Source organism: Hermetia illucens, chromosome 4 (genome assembly GCF_905115235.1).
Source record: "Hermetia illucens chromosome 4, iHerIll2.2.curated.20191125, whole genome shotgun sequence".
In the NCBI taxonomy this organism is placed as follows: domain Eukaryota; kingdom Metazoa; phylum Arthropoda; class Insecta; order Diptera; family Stratiomyidae; genus Hermetia; species Hermetia illucens.
In genome coordinates, this window is record NC_051852.1 from 26680928 (window position 1) to 26705336 (window position 24409).

General features: G+C 39.7%; 1 protein-coding gene across 1 annotated transcript in view; it reads right to left on the reverse strand.

Moving 5' to 3' along the window:
- The window catches only part of LOC119655718 (LIM/homeobox protein Lhx1), a 217211-nt gene that overhangs the window by 191200 nt on the left and 1602 nt on the right, over nt 1-24409 (reverse strand). The window lies entirely within an intron of this gene.

Here is a 24409-nt window from a genome sequence, read left to right on the forward strand (position 1 = left end):
CTGGCCCAGAAGCTTTTGAACACCTATCACATTAAACCTATGACCGAGAGAAGTCGCCAATCGAATCCATTCGAACTGGCCCTGTTACCGAATGGTAAAACACTTAAAAAGGAGAAAAACTAGGGCCCCTAAAAAGTACTAAGCATTTTTCAGAGGAATACTCTTAGAAGGATCCTTCAGTCATTATAGTAGGATAATGTAACGCTACCGCATAGTTCTGAAAAAAATAGGACCGAACGACCAAAATGTCACAATTTGACAAAATGACATGCGAATCAAAAATGTTTTCAAGTTTCCTTGGGAAGGAAGATGGAAGTAACAAAAAACAGCAAGTGACAAGCTTGCAACACCGGGACACCACAAAGATTAACCTGGATTCGAACCCCGGGAACAAGATCGAGACTCAGACGTTCAACCAAATCGGCCGTGGTACCCTCCCCTCTATTGCTAAGTAATATCTAAGCATTTTTAAGGGTTCCGCTTTTAGGTAATGACTTCCTGCGAGTTGTAGAGTATGAAGTTATGGATGTGTGTATGTCAGGCCTGTGGATAAAATTATTTAAAGCGACTAGACATTTGGGGGTGAATAATTTATAAGTCTATGAAACTTGATTGGTAATGCAACGGCAGTTATGCTTCCGTCGAGGATTACAGTCACATTGTTCTTTCTAATCTTTATATAAGCACTAAAAATAGCCTATGAAAAGGGCATACGTTTCTCGATGTCTGCATCGAAAGTAAAGATAATTCTCCTTTAACCCAGCTTATGAAAAAATAGTACCTCTGCATTTACATGTTGTAAGACGGTATGATACATGCCCCTCTCATGCATCACCTGGCAGTTGTATGCCGGCAATCCTTTCGATACACGCAAAATATCCGCTTCTATTTATCGGTCGCCGGTCCTAACCATATGGCCGAACGAAGGGCTGAAAACATAGATTAACGACATCCAAATCTGCTGAATCATCTAACTCTTTCCACCTGACAGAATGGTAAGGTCGAAGCACCAGTTTTGTACCTAACAAAGAAATCAAATTTAATGTTTGTAGGCGTGTTGTGTTAAGAGTGGGATTGCAGACTCACTGGTTAATTTCCAAAAAGGAAGTAATAATTATTCTGTTGAGGACTATGTTGTGCCATGGAACTTACTTTCCAGTTACACTAAGAGGAGGGGGTCAGTCCGTCTAAAAATTAAATGACAGGGATTGCTAAAGGGAAGCGGGGACATTTTCAAAAGAACTGTGGAAGAAAATGGCATAGCGGGGAAGAGGGATCCACCATACCATACCCAACATTGGAACGTAGAGCAGAGAAATAAATGTATGTTGAGAGCAGCAAGTTTGGGGGGCTAATGCTAAAAGGAGGAGGTACAGGGTACGCTATTTAATGTGGGCCCATTCGTTTCTAGCAAAAACATGAAAAAAAACATCTTTTTTTGTTGTTCATATTAGAAATCATTTATCTTAGCTTATGAAGATTTGTTCCAGCTATTTTTTGAAAATGATATCTTTCAAATGTTTGCCTTTGGCCTTGATGGCCAAATGTGCTCTTTTTTTAGCGTCTTCTATCGTTTTGGCCAATATTTCGGCCGATATGTCGGCTATTTCGCATCGAATGTGCTTTTGAGTTGAGCTAGAGTCCTTGGGTTGTTAATGTATACCTTAGATTTGAGGTAGCTCCACAGAAAAAAGTCTGATGGCGGTGGTCTGGTGATCACCATGGCCATGGAAAATCACCATTTTTGGATATCAACCTTTCGGGGGAACAATGGTTTCAACAAATCGATTGTAGCGCGTGAAGTGTGGCAAGTTGCTCCGTCCTGCTGAAACCAGAAGCCTTTCATGTCATTTTCTTCGATGATTGGCATGACAAAATTACGAATCATGGCCCGATAACGCTCGCCATTGATGATAACAGAGGCTCCTTCGTCATTTTCGAAAAAGAACGATACGATGACCTTTTCCGCATAATCACCGCACCACACAGTCACTTTTAAACGAAGAGAGGCTGTTCTTCAATTAATTGAGGATTTTCAGTAGCGTTGAAGCGACAGTTTTGTTTATTTACGCCTCCATTTAACTGAAAATGGGCTTCGTCTGACATGATGATTTTTCGCCAAAAGTCATTGGTTCATTGCGAACAATTTCGACGGCTCATTTGGCATAATCAAGGCGTTTCGGATAATCAGCTAGGTTTAATTTTTGTGCCAATTGAATTTTGTACCGAAACATGCTTAAATCGATACGAAATATGCGCCTGAGTTTGATTCTTGGAATGCCTATCTCCTGTGAACGGCGATAACTCGATGTTCACAGAGTCTCCTCAATACTGGCACATACGGCTTTAATATTTTCATCAGAACGTCTTGTAAGTTGTCTGGATGCGTGACTGGTATTGCTGAGACTACCGTGATTAATAAATTTTGCGTATAAACGCTGCAAAGTGCTTTTAGATGGAGCACTTTTCACTTTAGTTTTTTTTACGAAATGCACGTTGAGTTGACGCAATTGAGAGCTTATTTTGAATGTAAAGCTGAATTATTTCAGCGCGTTCTTTTGGAGTGTATCTCTGCAGGCTATAAGTGTCTCGGACTGACGCTTCAAACGCGGTATGTCATTAGTCAATCTGACATTCCTGTCAAAAGTTTCAGGGTTGCCAGATGGGTCAACATTAAATGGCCTATCCTGTAGTATCTGCGAAGAAGAACCTGCGCATAAAGTAAAATAGCCTTGTTTTCCCGCCATTCTAATTCCAATGCTTACATTGAACATTTTCACAGTCTGATCAACAAATATTGTTTCAATAAACAATTTGTTCCAACTGATATGCATAGAAATCAATTTCGAAACGACATAGTTCCACTATGTAAATCTAATTGAAATTCATGTCACATCTAATGCAGAGAAATTATTTGAAATTGGTTTTGCAAGGCAATAAAATACACACATTCATTTTATTAGCCTTGACAATGACATTATTCACACGTTTAGCAATGAAAAAAGTTTCTATTTAACAATCCCAACATTTTGAATTCATCTAATAAATGAAAACGATATCGGATCACAATGGGGTGAAAAATTGCCAAGTGTGTGTGTGAAAAATCGGAAATAAAGTTCTCATCAAGCATATAAATGTTTCAATGGTAGCGAAACACCAATCATGTGGATATTAGTCAATTTCAAGTGTTCAACCAATCGATAATTATGGTGAATCTTAAAGTCCTGGCGAACAATGAACACGGAGACAGTTGGGAGTCCAAGAGAACAATTCAACTTGTCACGCGGTGGAGAAAATACTGAAAAATTGATATCCAGTTGATTTTGGATGTGGATTCAGATTCCGAAATATATGTTTGCATTAATTTGATTAGCCATACATAAGCTGTGAACATGGGAAATCGGCGACCGAATCACCGAATCCTTTTTTCTCTCTTGGCAAACAATAAATTCAATGGTGGCGGATGTGTCAACAAACCCATGGATTTAAAGCTAAATTACTATTTGTCGCGTTGGTGCTACAAATGCCTGAATAAATATGTTTTTGCCCTCTTTTCCCTTAATTTATTATATAATAATTTAGAATGAGTCCATTGTGTATTTGCTTTACCGCCATTTGTAATCTACTACTCCCATACGTCTAGCTGTCTGCAGAATAATGATGCTAATTAGCACTGAGCGGAGCTTAAATTAATTTGAAAGGCAAATTAATAAGTGATTGATTGGATGCTAATATATTTACATATGTGCATGAGTGTGGAGTCAAGCGAATGATAATTATGATACGGTTTGACTCAACGAGTCACGGACGCTTTCTTCAAGATGCTTTGCTGGACGAGTCAAAAGTCGCGTTGGTATCAGGAAAATTGATTTCAATATTTGCATGACAACACAGTCGGATTCTTAAGGTTGATATCCAGTAGACAATCAAATTAGCGGGAACAATGTATCAATTAGGAATTTGATGCTTTTAGAAAAGTATTATCCATAGCTCTTGAGGAACTTGACAGAATTTGTCCCCGATGAGAGCGAATCGATAGATATTGGCTTGGGAAAAAGCAGCAGAAAAGGAGCTGTGATTTTTAATTTTTCAAGGATTACAAGATGGATTTGCCTGAATCCGTTCTGGTAGGTAATAATATTGAAAATGGAAAATCCTTGGTGTTTTTGATAAATTGTCGGAGCAAAACCTTTTTGTAGAAGAGCGTCTTTGGTGTGAAATAAACCAGAGGCTGAAATTCGCATTGAATAGGTTGGATTTTCCTTAAGTTTCACAACAGGATCATTGTTAGGGAGCATGGTGTACGAAGAGGTAGCGATCCTCTTCATGTCGTGAGAGACGTTCATTGTACAGTCTAGTAATAGGCTCCACCTTGTCGTGGTGGGGGAACTTTTGGTAGTTTACTACTACACTAAGAGTGTCCAAAAACACATGAATATGGAAACAAAGGATTGTAATTCTCCAAGTGGTAAAAAGTCACAGATTTCGAATCCACCCGCGACTCTGAGAAATCAGATCGTGGCCGAGGTACAGATTTTGGAGGTCTCGCCCAATTCATGTTCCTCCGCCGAGAAATCTGTGGAAGGCAGACTCTCTATTTCAGTGGAAAACCTACACCCGCGGCGTGGTCAGCCAAAACAGATAGTACAGCAACTCCTTTCATGAGAGGAACTGGAAATCTGACTGCAGCCGGTCGGTCGGTGACACTGTTGCCTAACTCTTCTAAAATACGGGGGTGGAAGGACCGTCAGAAGGAAAATTCGGACGCAAAGGAGAAGGGACTACAGGTTTGCCTTCAGAAGTGAAGTAATTGACCTAACAATCTGCACTTCAAAGTTGTTAGAGTTGATTTGAAACTGGCGGGTGCTAGATGAAGTCCCACTTTCAGATCACCGTTACTTAGAATTCAGTCTAACTGTTGCCGGCGAGCAGCCTGTAATACACAAACGGAATTCTAGGAAAACGGATTGGATAAAGTTCAATGAACTTCTTGGCAACAAAGTTGAGCTCCTTAGGCGACTAAGGACTCTTTTAGCGATAGATAATCAATTGAAAACTCTCTCTGAATCGCACACGTTTAGAGTGCTTTGAAGAGGTTTGTCCTACTTCCCGAGGTCAACGTGGTAAAACGGTTCCGTGGTCGAATCGAGAAATGCAGAGACTCAGGAAATCAACCAAATGACTTCTAAATCGTGCTTGCAAAAGCAATAAAGATGAAGACTGGCTAAACTTCCGGAACTCACAGCGTGAATATAAGATGCTCGTAAAACGTTCGAAACGAGACTCTTTCAGAGCATACTGTGAGGAACTGGAAGGTGAAAGGGAGACTTCCAAGTTGTACAGAGTCCTTAATAAGGATGAGTCGGCCAAGTTGGACTTTCTTAGAAAACCGGATGGTACTGTTACGAACTTCAGAGTTGAGTCTATACAGACTCTCCTGGAAGTACACCACCCGGGAGAACAGGTCCCAGAAGTGGGAGGAAGAGAATTGGAAGTTTCTGCAGACCTTTCAACACGAAGGTTTTGCAAGGGGAATTGTTACCAATGAAAAAGCGAGAGTTGCTATGCTATCATTTGAACACTTCAAAGCAGCTGGTATGGATGGCATCTACCCAGCGATACTAAAGGAGGGTATAGAGAACTTAAAGCAACTTCTAAGAAAAATTTTTCGAGGATGTCTTGCTCTGGGCTACGTGCCTTCCTCTTGGCAGAACGTGAAGATAGTCTTCATACCAAAGCTTTCTAATCCAAAAAAACTTCAGGCAAATCAGCCTAACATCATTTTCGCTGAAATATCTGGAGAGACTGGTTGAGCGTCACATTCGCGAGAAGGTGCTAAAGTCGCACCCCCTAAATGAAAACCGACATGCTTACCAACGTGGAAAGTTCTGTGAGTCTGCTCTTCATTCTTTGGTCTCAAAGATAGAGGATGCAAATTTGAAGATCAGTACGCGATGGAGGTGTTCGTGGACATTGAAGGGGTTTTTAACTGGGGGCTCTTCCAAAAGCTCTGTGATACTGCCAGAGAGCATGGTGTTGACGAAACTCTAATAAAGTGGATCTGCGCTATGCTAACGCAGAGATTGTTGTGTGCTGAAGTGGGTGTTGATCGCTACTTAACAACGGAAGCGACGAAAGGCTGCCCTCAAGGATGTGTGCTATCGCCACTTCTGTGGAGTATGGAAGAGTCATTGGGAGAAGTGAATCTAGTTTTCACAATGTCTTCCGATTCTCAGATCCCCATTCATCTGTTAGGTAGAAAATATGATGTTACCTTGAAACGGAGAGAAACTGGGACGAACCAGAAGAATGCGTGTCAGGATACACTCACGTCTTCTACACCGATGGCTCAAAGACTGAAAATGGTTCTGGAGCAGGAGTCTACCTCTCGAATAAAAACGAGAAGTGGCTTTTCCTTAGGGGCAATACACAATGGTCTTTCGGGCTGAAGTGTATACGATCCTACGTGTCCATCCTGTGAAGAGGAAGCGGAATCCACAGAACATTTTCTATGTGAATACCATCCACCACCCCCCGACTCGATCGATCGAACATCGATGACTGGACCTGGGCATGCATTTCCGGGGTGTTCAAGGAATCGTCATGCTTTTTATTATCTAGAAAAGGTCCTACTACAATTTACACTTACTACGCAGAGGGAATAAGAAAATTATTAGAAGCCAAGTTAAACTACAAGTTGGGATCCTTTTTCACCAGGATAATGAACGTGCCCGCTAAGTCGACATTTTGTTGAATATTATTTGCCAACTTGGCTTTGAACTGCTCCAGCATTTTTCGCGGTCTCTAGACCCGATCCTCAGCGACTTCCTAATGTTGGTTTGTTTTAAGGAGTTGCCTCGAGGACGGCGGTTTCGAGTTTACTCACATAGCAAGGGTATTGGTTGCCGTGATGGAGTTTTTGATGGATGCAGCAAGGTTCATAATGGTCTTTCGGCTGCTCAGTTGGACCCGTCGCAAAATGGACTAAATGATGATGAAGCATTATGGTGCAAGATAATTAGCTTTCGTCTGAACTCTACTGTTCTCCAGGGCGTCCATTTGTTTCCATCCTGAGAGAGTGGATTCCACTGTGTGACACAGTCCTTTCCTATGTAACCCAACGAATACCACTACTGCCTTCTAATCGATACGTCTACAGATAACTGGCAAGTGCGCTGCAATGATAATTCATTCGTGACTAAGTCGGACCATAGTACCTAATTAACATGACTGAGAAAAGTGTTGATGACGTTTTGGAGTGGTTGAGTGTAACAGTGGTCCTCACTTCGCATGTGCTGCCTTCATATAGCAGGATGGATATTGGCCGTTGGTAACGCTAAGGTATCTACATTTCTAGATTTTGAACAAAACAATGAAGCCCCCTTCATCAAACTCTGTTATGACGTTGCCTGAAGAACAGAAAGTCAAGAGAAATGAACAAGCTTTATCAAAAGTGAACGCTAGAACTTTCAGTGTTTTTTCTCAATTGCAATACCATCCTGTATCATGAGTGCCTGCCTTTTGGTCATACTCTCAGTAAAGAATACTGATGAAAGTTACGTACTATTTGCGTAAAGCAGTTCAACGGGTACCCTTAGAACTGTGGTAAAGTTACTTGCCAAAACTGCAACCTTATAGTACTCCCGTTCATGATTCAATGCATGTTCATGACTTTTGTGGGAGAGAAACCTTTATTTTGCCTTCAGGACATTGCCTCCTACACCTTTTTAAGGTTTTTGTGTAAAACTGGCTGTATTTCTCTCTGTCTGTCTGTCTGTCACACGTATTTTTCTCAGAGACGGTTATAGCGATTAGCTATAATATAGGGCATGATTCTACCAAGTTTGGTAAAAATCACCTATTACTAACAAAGTTACAATAGGTCAAACTTGTCATTTGCGGGGGTGCTTACATCGTAGAAATAATAATAGGTTTCCCATACCCTCTATGGGTGTTCTGTTCTGTAAGTTGTCACCGTCTGAAAAGTTTACCCAATAGCTGGTCCCCAGTAACGAATCGCTTAGGGTCAATCACTACTCCATTGGAAGGGGTTTGATCCGATAGGCTTGGGAGACCTAGATAGCTCTATCAAAGCGAATTTTTCGAAACTCCTGCTTTTTCGTTCTTTGCAGTTGACTTCCTTGTGTGGGTTTCGTGTTTGGTATGGAATTTCCATTTTTCATGTCAAATAAGCCTCTCGACCATGGGAATGGATGTCAGAGATGCACTTGGAATAGACGGGTGCTTTCATCTTGAAGTGGCAAGGGCTGTTTTTCTGTTTTTGGTCCTTTCATGAGCAATGAAGTTTAGTCCGTTAGGTAGGAATTTACCGAAGTTTTCCTTTTGCTTGGAAAAGGCATTTTCCGGATCATTTCTATTAGAATTGAAGCCTATCTTCACTTCTACTTCCATTGAGTCGCAACTAGAGCCTTCTTTCCTGCAAGCGAGAGGGTGTTTCCAAAGGTCATGGTATAGTATTGCCTACTACAGTCCGATTTTAATCATTTGACAATGCTTGCAATGCGTGCTATCTTGTTGATACCATTTGTTTTTTTGCTGCGAAGACAGAAGCCGAGAACAGTGACGGATTGGTAGGGTTGAAACTTCGGGGTTTGCTTTGACAGTTTCTCACCTTGGCCATAATCTTTGGTATTTGAGCGTAGTTGTCTATTTTCTACATGCTGATAAAAGCAATGACTGGGTCTACCGCCGTAGTCCCATTTTCAATGCAATATCAAGGGCAACAGACAGGAGAAATTATCAACAGTCTCAAAGCTTTCTTCCCCTATCTTTATTGTTTTCATTGCACCAGTGCCATTTGATGCTGTTAATTCTTTGGTTTTTAGTCCAGGTATTGCTACAATGCAACTTGGCATGCCTTTATTAACATTCAACCCAAGCTCTCATGCTGCTTGCTCGATCTGGATGAAGGTAGCCTGTACATCTCGGGTGCTCTTTGGAACACTTTCCAAACATGAAACCATAACAGTCGATATCGTTCAAAAGGTCCTGCTAAGTCACTTGTCCTGATGTTTTTCTAGTGGTGTTTGACTCATATGTTGCCTCGAAAACAAAGGGTAGAAGGCATAAATAGGGCTGATCGATTTTTGGCTCTAGTTTGCAAACTTGTCCATGAAAATTTCGTAAAACCTTACTGAATGAGTTCTCACACAAGTTTTACGAAGAAATACGAAAATGTGAAGTTCGAAGGTTTTTATCTTCACTGCAATCTTGGGGAATTTTTTTCAAGGTTTTTGTTTCCTAACTCAAACCGTCTAGTGGTCCAACTGATATTCTTCATGGGAATCATTATCCAAGAAATGTCGAAATTGGTTTGCTGGTGTGAGATTTACTGCCACTACGGGCACGTAAGATTACACCGATATCAACCACCTTAGTGTAGCGTTTCCTGCTCACTTCTTCGTGGGGTATAGGGCATCCACATAGTCTTTTGGTTGCAATTATTGTTTTCCCTTCAATTTCCAATGAGGTTGTGCTTAAATTTCATTATCATTGCACTTAACGTTGCTCACAGTAGCTAGACAAATACAGATACCCATGATGACTGAGATTCGAACCTAGAGCAATGAGATTGAGAGGTTAAGGCTCTACCGTCTCAATTATCGCGCCGTCATCTACTATATTAGCTGACTCGAAAACTCATTTTTTTTCAAAATATGGTGAACGCACATCCACCAAAAATCTGTTCTTTAGTGATCTCATCTGAAATACCGTTTAAACTTACTAGCTCTCTGACGTAACGTTTGACCTCAAAATATTTTTTTATTATCGACATGTTTTTGACAAGCTTGACAACTTAAGGTAGTTAGGTGAGTTTTTGTTACTTTGAAACCTTATCATACCCTATGTTCTCTCAATTGTATTCATTGTTCTAGTTGCAGTGGCTAAAGCAGCTTAAGAGGGGCTATGTCAAAATTAAAATTGAATTGAATTTTGACCTTAAGAAATTTTGACCACTTAAAGTACGAGTAAGATTATTAGTTCCCGGTTAAGTAAAACATTCGCTCCATTCTCTGAAAATCCTTGAATGGCTTAATCAAACTTCCCGGCAGCACCTTAGTTTGGTAGGGTCAAAGAGAAGGAGTAAATTTCCATTTTAGAGAAGGTTTGCCTTCAAAGGTTTCCTTAAAATTTTGTTTTAGTTAAACACATATGATCATTTAGGGATTTTCCCGTCTTTTTGTAATAATAATCACTGAGGCAGCAGTCTAACTTCAGCGTAAGCTTTGAAGGATGTTAGAGCACTTGATTTTGAGGCCATAAGGCAAGAACACTAAACACAGGAGGAGGAAATGAATGTCATTGCGTATTCGTGGGGTAGGGAGAGGTAGCTAACTAGCCTATGGACCTTGTTGTTCATGAATTGGCATATTGGTGTGTTGATGGTGCCTAGATGGTTTTCTTGTGTTTCCCCATCCCATGTGACGAGCCAATGCCGCATGTTCGCAGCAGTGCATTGATGTGCGGCCACGTGGTTGCGACCACAATGCACGGCTTTACATAGAAGGTACTAGCACCAAATCAAATGGACGGATTTTTTTCTCGCGCACATACCGTGGAAGGTCGAACATGCGCAATGATTTGTTTCCACCATACAATTTCAAATAATGCGCCGGGAGGTGAATTCCCTATGTGACTACTACTCTTCTTGCCGTAAAGGTACGCTTATGTAATATTGTTAGCGTTCTGCCCGCTTGGGATTATTAAATTGATTTCACTCAGGTACTCAATTACAGCTGGATCGACTGGCACCTGACATCCAGCTTAACATGCAAATTTGTTATCAATCAGTTAGATTTAAACTCCGTTCAGTCACTGTGAAAGGTTAGCGCTTTAACCAGTCAACCGTCCGAATATTATTTTAGGCCGGGTACATCTGCAAACATCGGAAATTTTTTCATAGGGTATCATTGATGAGGGAAAACTGCCCCCAATTTATCGTTTTAACCATTTCACATTTAAGAAAAACACAATCCATACTTTGTGTACCTTAAGATCACGAATAGAAATCAATATTTGTTTAGGAAAAATCAAATAATTTTTATCTTAACCTTCTTTTAATGATTCCAGTGATAAACCCTTAACCTATGCATTTAGAGTACATTTTTCCTTTATAGACATTTCTTCAACAAAAAGAATCTTCAGATTTTCCTTTGAAGCTATCATGGTCTAATTACGAAGAAAACCCCTCCTACCTTTAGTAAACAAATCTAAATCTTTTCGTTTTGTTTTCCAGTCTAATCTAAAATTTTTTTTCGTACATAATCTACATCCAAAATTTTTTTACACTTATTAATCAACCTAAGAAAAACTAATCAATTACGCATTTTACATTTGCAAAAAAAAGGTTTTTTTCTGCCACATTCCAACACCCTTATGTTTCGAATACTTATCCATAATAACCCGCTGGTCCATCCACAAAGAACTCATAAAAAAGAATAAAAGGCAAAAACAGTTAAATTAATTACCAACCATTGAAGATCTAGAAGAAATCATTTATCTAACGCAATGGAAATTTGTTGATTGTACACGAGTATATATGAATCTCCAGTGGTCAAGATGATGATAGCTAAAGGTAGCAATTACTTCATAAATGACAGGCTGTAGAGTGGTTGGGAAAGGGTATTATTAATTCTTGAATATGGCACTTGAAGAAAATGCTTAGAATCTGGAATAGACGTAGTTTAATTTCTATCGATCTTTAAACTTGAAATTGTTTGAGTATCTTTAGTTTGAATTAGTCTTAATTGTCCTCTTTAGTAGTACGATTAATGTGATTATAGGCAAACGTTACAATGTAGGCTTCCAATCAGTGTCGGGCTGTACGAACTGTTACAAACTTGTACAAATCCCTCGGGAAAGAATTTATCTTTTACTCAATTTGTGTATAGTCGGCACTTAAAGTACTCATTTGCTCTTTACAACAAATCAATGCAGTTTGGTAGAAGTAATGAATATAGCCTTAAGGATCAATGTTTCTCATTGCTACTGTCCACGAGCATGCAATTGGATGTTTAAAATGAATTAGGGGATGGCATATATCTATATGACTATGTAGTTCAAATCGGTATCTAAGAACAGGCCGGTCTTCTTCTTTTCCTTCAGCCTTTGTGCCGTTCACAAGCGGGGTCGACTCGTCTTAATCGAATTCGCCATTGGGCCTTATCAAATGCCTGACCTGGATGCAATCTCGAAGTTTTTAAATCCTGATCCAGCATATCAAGTCACCGTTATTTCGGCCGACCTGTTGGTCGGTTACCTTCGACTTCGATGTTCAGACCAATCTTGGCAAGTGAATTCTCTTAGCGCGAATTACGTGACCACACCACTACCATTGGTGCAACTCCACATTGGTCGCGGATATCCTCAATTCAGATGTGATGAAAACGTGTCACGCCACTAGCCCAACGCAATATCTTCGTCCCCATTACCGCAAGACGCCGTTCGTTGTCTTTTATAGTCGGCTAACACTCAAAACGTCGATCACAAAGAACACCAGTTGTGGGACGTTAATGTGTGAAATAATTTCATAACGCAATTCTGCATTGTCTGATAGCATTGTATTTAGTCATATTAGACGATGGTCAAAATTAGGTAGTATATTGACATTTCGAATGCTGCCCTTTTTTCGGTAAACCATGAACGATTTCAATCAGTGCATGGTAATCTGGTATCGATTATTGCATGATTGTGATGAATTAGGAAGCAAGTTGAACTAACAATTCTAGTCGAGAAAAATATACTCTTTTAAAAAGTTTCCCTAGCAACAATGGTTGCCATTTTCACATTTTGGGGGCAGAGCGCAACAACAAAACGTACATGCCATCGTTCGCGGTTACCTGAAATGCACTTCAGTTTTCCCCACGATCCCTTGAGATGCTTACACTCTTTCTCTACTGTTCTGCGTCAAATGCTTTTGAGGCGACCCACCCGTCGGTCAGAATAATTCAAAGAAAATATATAAGTAGTAGTTATGCGTTAAATCGATGTTGTTTTTGCTCTAGCCTTCCCCAGGAAGGAGTCAGTCCTTCCAGGTTTCAGGGCTCCCTCAATTATGTTTGAAGCGGCAGGGGGTAAACGTTTAGCTTGGGACCACTATATCATCTGGCTCTCCATGAGGAGGAAAGAAAGACGGGGGCCATTCGTCGCGTGCAGGTGCCAGACTTAGCTCAAGGCTAGACCTTCCCCGTGCATCCCGCTCTTTAGTTTTCTTTGTGATTTTGTCCCTTGTTTGAAGCGGCAGGGGGTAAACGTTTAGCTTGGGAACACTATATCGTCTGGCTCTCCATGAGGAGGGAAGGAAGACGGGGGCTACTCGTCGCGTGTAGGTGCCAGACTCAGCTCATTGCTAGTCCTTCCCCGTGCATCCCGCTCTTTAGTTTTCTTTGTGATTTTGTCCCCTCCCTTATTAAGCCGTTTGGCAGTTAAGTTCCTTTTGTGAAAAAATTGTCGGTAGTATCAACCCGTCGTGAGATTACACGTCTTTATTAGAGTAATTTACCATAGGTGGGTTTAGTGGTTTTGTTTTGGAGAGGGGGAGAGATAACATTTGTGAACCAAGATCCCCGGCAGTTATCTCGTCGAACTGCAAGCATTCAGGTTAGCTTATGCTGTCCGCTTCCATATATTATCTCGTGCAGTCGGTGTTCACGACTGGCAGACCTGTTAAGGAAGTTTGGTTGGGCTTGGTGACTGTGTGGTGCCAAGGTGATGACGCCTTATTTCCATCGTAACATACTCATCTATAGTTTTATTGATGATATTCACGGATCAATGGCTCACAGTTTCTAATTCGTGATCACTAATTTGAAGCAGAATAAGACCTTTCAAATGGTATTTAGATTGAGGGGTCTGGGTGCCGGGAAAATGGCGGGAAAGTGGAAAAATCTTTCTCATGGCTTTGTTAATATTGAGAATTTCGAGAAAAGAAGCTTTATTCGTGATCATTGGTTTAGAGAAGAATTAGACGTTTGAAATGATAGCATTAACCCGAGGCATTTGAATCGCTCAGTTGTGGGCAGGTCACTGCCGCTGTCAGTGATTGTACCTGTTTCATGGGATCGGTCGTCAAAAATTCAGTTTTATTCAGATTCAATCTGTGACCGTGTTGCATGAGGCGATCATTCCATTATATGTATACTATCAAAACGCACTACGCTATGCTAGCCACCTCAAAAAGTAGATAGGGTTCATTCTCATATGATTCAAAATGACGTGTTTGTTCTTATTATGGTAGACCGCAGAACTGGAGGCGAATGGAGGAAAAGCATATAAAAGTAAACTAATGAAATCTAAGTCACAGTTAAGCACTCCTTAAAGCAGATTTGTACTGGCAAAACCTTCTTCCAACCGATTCACATCACTTTTTCGGGTATCTATAGTGGATGGCCTCTCTCCTATCTAGGGTCGAAAATCACAACCGATAACAGCTACGATGATGAAATCCGCGCACGGTTGTTGTCAGCCAACAGAGCCTGTTTCAGCTTACAAAAACTGTTCCGCTCGAAACGTCTCACCATAGGGTCAAAGCTCTTACTGTACAAAACAACGATCTTGCCAGTCCTCATGTATTCCTCGGAGACTTGGGTTCTTAGCAAGAAGAATTGCGAACTCTTGGCTGCGTTCGAGAGAATCCTCCGAAGAATTTTAAGCCCCGTACTTGAGGATGGACAATTCCGTAGCCTACATAACGACGAAATCTATAAGCCATACCATGATCGTCAGGTTGTGGATAAAATTCGGCTCAATAGTTTACGGTGGGCGGGTCACTTAATCCGTATCGATGAGGATTATGGTAGAAAAAGAAAAAGAAGATGAAGGAGACCCTGCCTGAGATGGAGCGATGGCGTAGGTCAGGACGCCAGACAGCTTTTAGAGATATCGAATTGATGGACCTCGGCGCAAAACCGGGATGCCTGGAGTTCCTTATTAAGGCAGACCTATACCGGATACCGGTTATTAGGCTGCTAATGATGATGATGGTAGTGGATGGCCAAGGGCTGTCTGGCCTTCCTTAAGGCTTATGTGTAGTATGTCTCCAGTTCACCCTGTTGTAGTGCATTTCCATCTAATTTCTCCTCAGGTTATTTTTCCTTGTCCTTTATCTTCTTTATCAACACAATTAATGCTATGGAAATGAGAAGCCAATAGCAGCGGGGCGAGCACAAAAACGAACAGAAACATCCGTGACGTAAGCAGAATTCGAACCTAAGGCAACGGGAGTGGCTTAGTATTTTACTCCTTATTTTTGTTATGAAGCTGCATTTGGATGCAACTGAACTGCATGGCTGACTACGACTAGTGTTATGCTGGAGCATCTAGAAACTCAACCTGAAAGTCAAGTGTTAGTTTAATCTCACGTAAATTACTTTACTTGTCTGACGCTAGTTTTATCTTTGGTGTTACATAAATTCAATAGAAGAACGAACTTGAAATCTCGGTTTAGTCCAAGGTGCCTAGTTAAGCTAAAGTGTTGGAAAGACATTCGTAGCGCACATGGCTATTTTTTTCTTCTTTTAGCCTTTTGCTTATTCAAGACCGGATTCGGTTCGATGCACATTAGTAACTGCTAGAACTAAAAACATCTATCTAAACACCCGCTTCCAGCTTTTTTCTCGCAAAAAATTATCCCTCATTTTCACGCTTTTGACCTAACCAAAATAATAATTTTCTAAGCCTAATGGCATCCACTTGAGTCACCATGAAATCACTTCAAAGTCTTTATAGCATTCAAACTATTGAATATGAACAAGAGATTTTTGTTATATAATAAAGTAATAGCAATAAATAATTTATGATCACATAAGCAACCTTTAATCTTGCAATAAAACATATATTCATCGAGCGCAACAACGGCCTCATAAAACTATTCATCGTCTAGACTCAGATATTCGAAGTGTATTCTTGTGGCTAGTTGAAGTCCATGCTATGGATTCACTAGATTCAAACTTGTTCCTTTATCGATAAGTTTGATAGGTGGAATATTGTGTGAATGGAAAGTTGACGGGGATTTTTTTTTTGGCAAACTACGAGTATGTGAACAAGGGTACTCTACTTGAATTTACGTTTTTTTTGGCTTTTTGTAAAAATGGAAGCTTAGTGAATGAATACCAAACCAGATAAAACTATTTTGATCCGAACTTCGCGGTTAGGATGTATGAAAAATATGGACTGAACAAACCTCCCTAAAATGGTCGAAGCAACCAATAATTTGTAAATTTTGACTCTATCTGGCACAAGTCGGTGCCGACTAAGGTATCCTTTAACATTAAATTGGGAGAACATCGTCAATCCTCTTGTAACTACAATATTTCCTTTGATTGTGATCTAACGCCGATCATTTCAAGGATTTACCGGAAATGTAAACCCCTCTCCCACTGTATGAATGCATTCCAGCAAAATTAGGCACCTTTCAAGGTGATATGAACCTCTCAAAAGAGAATACTTTTGAAGCACTACTGCAATAATGAGTCCACTTGGATAATAGACTGTTCTTTTTCAAAATTACATTTTTACTTGCAATTCCGGAACTATACCTTCAGCTGATCTTCATGATGGCAATAGCTCACAATAATGTCAAGTAATCAAAAGTGAGATGAAATATTTTCTTGGTCAGTGGAGTAGTAAGGAGTTTATGGGAATAGTCACGGGGATCAACACTACCAATTACATTTAGGAGAAAATGTTGCTCATATTTTTACTAAATTAGAATGTGAATGTGGAATAAAGGGGCTGGAAATTTAAAGTGAAGTTAATAAGAAAAATTTTGCAGCTTGAGGAAGAAGTAATGTCAAGATGGTTGCAGTTGAAAGGAATGACGTAGAATATTACCAGACTGTGAATGCTTCAAAGACAACTTTTAAGAGTAATCCTATATTCTACATTCCTTGGAGGCCTGAAAGGTCAACCGAATAGCTAGACAGATTTTTGTTTCTATAAAAATCTTTCTATTCTTCTGTTGGAACCATCTTGGCATAAAGGAGTAGTTTTAGGAACATAAGCCATAAAATACATAAGCAATGATATTAAAAGTTTGGTCAGAATCCCACTATAATTACCAGTAAAGTTTAGTACAAATATTATCCATGAATTGAAGTAGAAATCGGCTCAGGGTTACGTCGGTTCAATATACTTGTATAAGTGACAGCTGTCACTTATACGCTGCTTATGTTATGCTAAGTGTATAAGTCCGTGTCGAACTTTATCTTCACGCCACGTACCTACGATTTCTTCCAACTCAGTTGGATATTTCGGCATTGCTGGAATTTTACCTTTTTTTTAAAAAAAAATTCATGGGAGAAGTATTTTTTTCACGTGAATTTTTTTAAGACCGCAGTTTATCCCAAGCCTCTTTTTAAGGTTTTGTATAAAACAAAACCTTATTAAAATCGGTTTGTTATCTGTCTGTCTGTCTGTCACACGCATTTTCTTCGGAGATGGTTATAGCGATTCACACCAAATTTGGTGGAAAGGTGGGAACTGTGAACGCTCACGCATACAGTGAGTTATATAATTCTAAATCAACACCCCCCCCCCATACATGGAAAGGGTGAGTAATGTTTTTTCATCAAATATACTACTGTGATCAAAAAGTAAGGTGAATTTGTTTATAAAAAAAAATTCTTTCTCTATTCTTCCAAATCAATTTCATCCCCTTCAAAGTAATGCCCGCCCGATGAAACGCACTTTTGCCAACGCTTTTTCCAGTCCTGGAAACATTGGGAATAGTGTTTTTTCGGTAAAGGCCTTCTTCGATTGGTTTTCTATCTCCTCAATCGTGTCAAAACGGCGTCCCTGCATTGGTCTTTGACTTTGCTGAATAGCCAGAAGTCGGATGGAGCCGCACAAGAATATTCGTTCCGCAAACAAAATTTGATGCAAGATCTTTGCTCAGCAAAATCACCCATTGTAAAAGTCGAAAAAATCACTTTTGGTTGTTTACAAAAACACGTGTAACTCGGAGATAACTAAACCTTTTTACAAACAAACGCCTGGCAAAGGTTATAGACAGTCCTGCCAACCTAAGAAAAAAAAAATTACTTGCCTCCTTATTCCCGGGAGTTATAAATGACAATTTCACCTTTTTGATCACAGTAGTAGTCATGTGGGCTAAGAAATGAAAGGTTTTAATTAGTACTTTCCGAAGCCGGTCTTAGTTTTGACATTTGTTGGAAAGGTGGGAAGTGCGGGGGTCGAAAGTAATCATTACCAAACCGAAAAAATAAAGAGGCTGCCACTATATGGTGCCTAGGCTCCGAAATACCCTCCATACAGATATCTATTCAAATAGAGTTAATAATAGTATATTACTATAATTTTTAGTAATTGGCTTTAAAACCCCCCTTAAGCTCATTCCAGGAGACCACGAAAAACAATGGAACAATGTAGAGTATAACATAGAGCATGATCCTAGCAAATTTGGTGCAAATCAAACCATTACTAACAAAGTTATAATAGGTCAAAGTTGTTGCTTCTTGGTCAATTCAATACTAAATGTGGATCTTCGCACATAATATCCGCATATATTATGTGCTACGTATAAATGGAACAAATGCACACTCAAATGTCTTTATAAAAGAAATACACAAAACCTTTCATACCTGAAGCGTACAGCTTCCGGTTTCCCGACTTGTTTAACGTGCGACAACTGTAGTTAGTTGGGAAATAATTTGGGTTTACCTTGATAAGCCTTTCTAGCAGTATTTAAGGGGATTTTTCAATTTTTTTACATTGGGAAAAGAAACAACGGTACAAATCATAACAACCTTAAAAGGCTACTGAATCCGTTGCCAGGGACTGCATATATCTTTTTGCTTGTGGCTACTTTGGAAATTTCTAGGTTGCCATATGCGCCCAATTGGGGAGGGACTTGTGTAGTTTCTTACTGCTTTAAGCATCTCTTTAGTCATCTTTGGCGATGCTGTCGCTTTCGTTCACAAAGTGTTTTACTCTTGCGGATCTGCGCTGTTTCCGTTTTTCCTTTTCTTATATGCTACACCTGCTTTCCTTTGACATCCTTTCAACTTCATACCTATAGGGCTCTTTGTTTGTTCTACATTTGACAATTTGCATATTGGGCGGGATATAAGATAAATACCGCGTTTCTGTCAAAAATCCTCCTTGTCTATTGATCAAGCCTATTTGTTTTGGAGTTGCTTAGGAGAACTTAAATTCCTTTGTTATGTATTGTTTTTGCGTAGTGTAGAGTTACTGAATTTCTGTTTCAGTAATACAAAGTAGGGCTACCAGCTATTTGTACACCCTTCAATTTCCTTCTTAAAATTGATCATCGAAGGTCCTGGTCATATCGTTACTTTGGTGGAATAGAAAGCATTCTCCTTAATATAGAGTGGTATGTTGCCAATTTGTAAGCGAAGCTACAGATAGTGTCATTTAAGATAGTTTTCCTGGAGTGTATAGGTTTTCTATATGTCAAATTCTAAAGACACTTCCCTATTGAATATGAAGATTTACGACTCGGAGCTTTTTATCACGATTTCCTTTCAAGGTGAACGTTGTCCTTTTATGTTTTAACCACAATATCTCCAGAGAGAACTCCATATATATAACGCATCAATTTTGGGAGGTGTCTTTTTCTTCAAATAGCATTTCAATCCGGACATAATCACCTCATAAAAGAACGTTTCTCTTAGCCGCCTCTGATATATTCTCATAATATATATCCTTCTAGTGGCGTAATAGTTTCCATTCATAAAACATTCGCTAATATGATGTATTTCCACACCTTCGTCCTTTTTCGCCTAAAAGATTCCTCCATTATTATTAATTCCTCTTCTGAGTAACATAATGTCTTTTAGGCTAAGATTTTTACCTTGGCATGGAAGGAGATGGTGATGCTTCTTTCACTGGCGGTTCCAATTTCTTTTCTTTGTTCCATTCTGTTCAAAATGAAAGGGAAGCAACTAGTGCTGCCAGCCACTCATGGAGCGATCTCATTGCAACTAGCCTAGTTTTTAAAGGACATTAAGGACGATTATGCAAGAAAAAAGTTAAAAATGAATTAATCAGTTGCCTCAACTTTGAAGGAAGGGTAGGATAAAGTGACAATGATCGGCTACACACTAAGAAATTAGCTGCAACCACATCAGCAACAATTTATCGCAGTATCGTTCCATATCCGACGTAAATGGGAACTTCCAAACCAATATGGCCCTTTGTCCTTTAGGGGCCAACTTTAGACTTGAATTCTCGAAAAAGTTGATCCAACTGGTAACCTAAAAAATTACATGGACTATCCCTCTGATGTCGCCAGTCAACCTGTTGGACGGTATTATCTCCACGTACTGGAGGAGGGTGATAAGACCCGAGTCTGCAGTGCGACTCATCATAAGTGATTCTTGCCATGAAATCTCACCGGAGGTTATCTGGTACCACAAGAACCGAGATTGTCCTATGAGAGCATATGCTCCAGGTGATTCCTGGGGGATGTGTTCTCGCCTCGTTTTTTTTATTTGTCCCCTGTGGGAGGTTTCATTGTGGTTGCGACTGCGCACATAACGCGAGCAGAGCTTCTTCTGGGCTCAATCGTGAAGTTGATACCTCTTAATGGAGGCAGTGGTGCTAGATAGGCCTAGGATTTACTGGTATGAATGCTGGGCCTCACTCAGTCGCGGCGGAGCTCTCATTGTGGTCCCCAAATCAATCCATTTTCTAAGAGAGCAGTGGGATTATGCCTACCCGGCAGGTACTCACGTTAAACAACCAAAACCTTCATTCCTCTGGCATCACTTCTCGAATTAGTTAATCCAACAATTTCAGGATTTCAAAATACATGGTATCACCTTTTTTCTGTTTTTTAAATAATTACGCAGGGCACACCAACATAGTTTATGCATTATTTTTCATGCTTCACACATTTACTCTCAGGGATCTATAATATTGGGTGTTCCAAAATTACATTCTTTGGAAAGAGGATCTGCAGTTCTGCAGTTACCGACGGATATCTGTCAAAGTCTGAGATAAGTCAAGAAAAGGTTATAGACTTTAATCATGGGAATTTGAATGGTGCAGAAATGTACCCGAATTATTGAATGTTATATTCAAAGTTCAAAGAGTGTTAGGGCAGCGATTCAAAAAATTAAAGGAATTTTTAAAAGAAATTAGGGAAATTGACAGTCGTTTCAAAGAATACTGCTTTAAAAAATTTGATAAACGACGTGGATACCAATCAGGTCTCGAACGGATACCAGTTGTTGCGCCGTTGATGATGATGATGATATCAATCTAGACTGTTCATGACTTGTCAAAGCTTAGACGACCTCGTTTAGCATGATTGGCCAAAAATGTGACTGCTCTAAGAGTTATCTGAGATTCATTCGCCACCGAGCATCTAATTTTGCTGATTCTAATGCATCTACAAAACGTTGCGTTTGGTGGTAGTTTATGGGTTGGCGATGGTCATCATTAGGCATAATTCTTTGAAAGTGAGGATAGCCCAACAGCTACTACTAATACAGAACGAACTTCTAAGATAACTGTTAATAACAGCAAGGCTTTACAGCGACCAACAGGTTCGTAGTATTTGACAACTTTGGAAATTTTTCTTTCGGGATCATATCAAGGTACCTTTATGTGAATCAGTCATAAATAATTTCAAACTCTGCAGACATTTTTGACGACGATTTGTTAGGGCTTTGATGTCACAGGATTTTTGGCCTATTTGCTTGTCAGGTAGAGATGGCGTTTTACGGCAAATATTAATAATAATAATAATTGTTGGCGTAACAGTCCAATTGGATCAGGGTCTTGAAGTGTGTTAGAGCACTTCATTCAACACCGCAACCGTACACTACAGGATTCAGTACCCTATAGGAGGCAATGTGGTCAGCATTACGCTCGCTCGAGATTATTACCCTGCTTTGACTCAAGCACTCATTCACAGCTGAGTTGACTGGTATCCGACGTCAAAACACGATACAAATTCCAGTGAGATTTCAGCCACGACCTCCCGTACGACAGCCTTGTGCTTTCAGGACCCAGGCCAATATTAGGAAACATTAATATTATCGCGTATCGTATTGGCTTGAATAAGCCTCACCTGGAAAAGCCACAATATGAATTAAATACGAGAAATCACTAACATTATTTAACCAAATGAGGAAAAAATGGACAAATTTCTGATCTTGGTTAAATTTCCTTTTTTTTGTAAGTTAATCCCTACGTCGGGAACCAACTATCTCCTTCCTCAGTGTGTTCTCTTCTCGGAGACGGAGATTGAACCAAGAACTAAATTAACTCTGGTTAACAAATCTCTTCCAAACTTCATCTACAATATAGCCTGAAGGATTTTTGAGGCGCTAAAGCTAATACTTCACTCCCTCAGAGTCGTTTGGCTGTCGTTGCAGATCACGCCTGCGCTTGTCCTTCAATCGCTCGCCCCAATCACCCGGTTTATCGCTTTTAGGGTCACGTCTACTTCAGCCTGAGAAAGTGTTGTATATTGTTCAAAGGAGAAGTCCACTTCTCGAGAGAGCCTGTTATAGAACCTTCTTTTGTCTTTGAGCCATCGGTGTGGAAGGCTCCTTAAATTCATTACTACAGGCAGTTTCTGAGAAGTGCGTTTGACAGAAGAAACTCAACTACTAGCTGGAGTATAATCTAAAGTGAGTTTCTACGGATAGTGACTAAACACTTGGATTCTTCTGCATATTGTAGTAAGTAGAGAAGTTCAGGTTGAAAAATTGAAATGCAGGCATAACCTCCGTCGATCCCTGAGCAACTTAACTGATTTTCAAAAAAAGAATCCAGAGCCTCTGCTGGTAGCAATCTAGTTCGGTATTAACATCAGGTCATCTTGATTTCCAATATCAATTTCCTGCAATTTATTTCCTGAGGATGCAAGTGTGAGTGAATCCTATTAAAGGTTGATGTATTTCTTTATAAAAACTACTATAATTCAAAAAAATCAACCGATATCCTGTATCTGGTAGATTGATTAGCAAATATTCAAGCTCTGATAGGAAACTTACAAGTGAAGAGTAGTTTTTTTTACTTAGAAGACATCATTTTGAAAAATAGTCAATAGTGTGATGAAATTGATTCAAAATTTCAATTTGGAGGCATGTGTATGGTAAAGTGTTGCCAAAAAAAGACAGGTTGACAGTTGACAATTCAGGGTTTTTAAAAAATGGAGATAATGAACAATGTATTTTCATTGTTGGGAAATATTTTCAAAAAAATTAGATTTTTTGCGAAGCCTAGTTCGTAATATTTTTTCGTGGTCGAAATAATGATGTAACTCTGTCAATTGTCAAAGAATAACTTAAAAAAATTGGGGAGACTCGACTGAGTAGTGATCTTAGACACTCTATATGTTTTTTAATAAATTGTTCAACACGAAACATCACTGCAGTTTAGATGAGCATTGTTCAGAGTCCAGAAATATCGATTTATCATTGTGGTCAAGAACTGGACACTTGGTGAACCTCTCTTAACGAAGGATTTCAGCGCCGTATATATATGCGAAATGCTGTGGATTGAAGTTTTGAAGCTTACTAATCGAGCACAGTGAAAAGAGCTCTAAGAAGGGATTACGGCATAGCAACAAATGGGTACTGATTTTTTAAATAAAGCCATTTTCAACGGAGGCTTATTTTCATCTTGGTGGCTCCTTTAAGCCTGAAAATTGTCGAATGGAGCTCAGAAAATTCACGAATAATTATTGAGGATCAAATGTAACCACTTATTGGAGGAGTTAGAGCTAGATTTGCGGTGACTAGATGTATCTCATCGGATCATTTTTTTTCAAAAACTGCCCCTAGTTAGTCAATAATACGTAGTTAGAGGTGTTTGTCATTACGACACGAGAATCCGGTGGTAGCGAACCAATCCGTCATGAGTCTAATTCGATGTTACAGATTCACGAAATAATTGCTTCTACCTCGAATCCAGATGAAAAAATAGGAAGAATGCTTGTCCACCTTTGCAGAAACGTCATCGGCTATGAAAAGGTTCAAAATTGTAGCTGACCATAATTTCCTGATATCTGAGTTTGGCGTGGTTGGCGCGCTATGCCCCAGGAATAATTAGTGGGTATCCACAGGGATGTGCCAAACAGGAGCTTCCCATGCAAATCGTAGATACTGTCAAATAAAACGGTGTTAGCTTTTAAGCATTTCTCAGAACTGTGGATTTGAGCCTTTGCTTTATTCTCAGCAGCCCACGTTGGGCGCCATTTGTAAATACTACATTTATTATTGATCAAAAGGCAGATGAAAATAGAAAATTAAGCTGGATGAAGCCAGATAGAAGATATGCAAGGTAGCCAACATTATGACAGTTCCGTATGCAACTGAAGTAAGGTATTTAGATATGCATTTTGACAAAAAGTTTACTCCAAACTAACTTATCAGAGATTTGCATGTTTGGC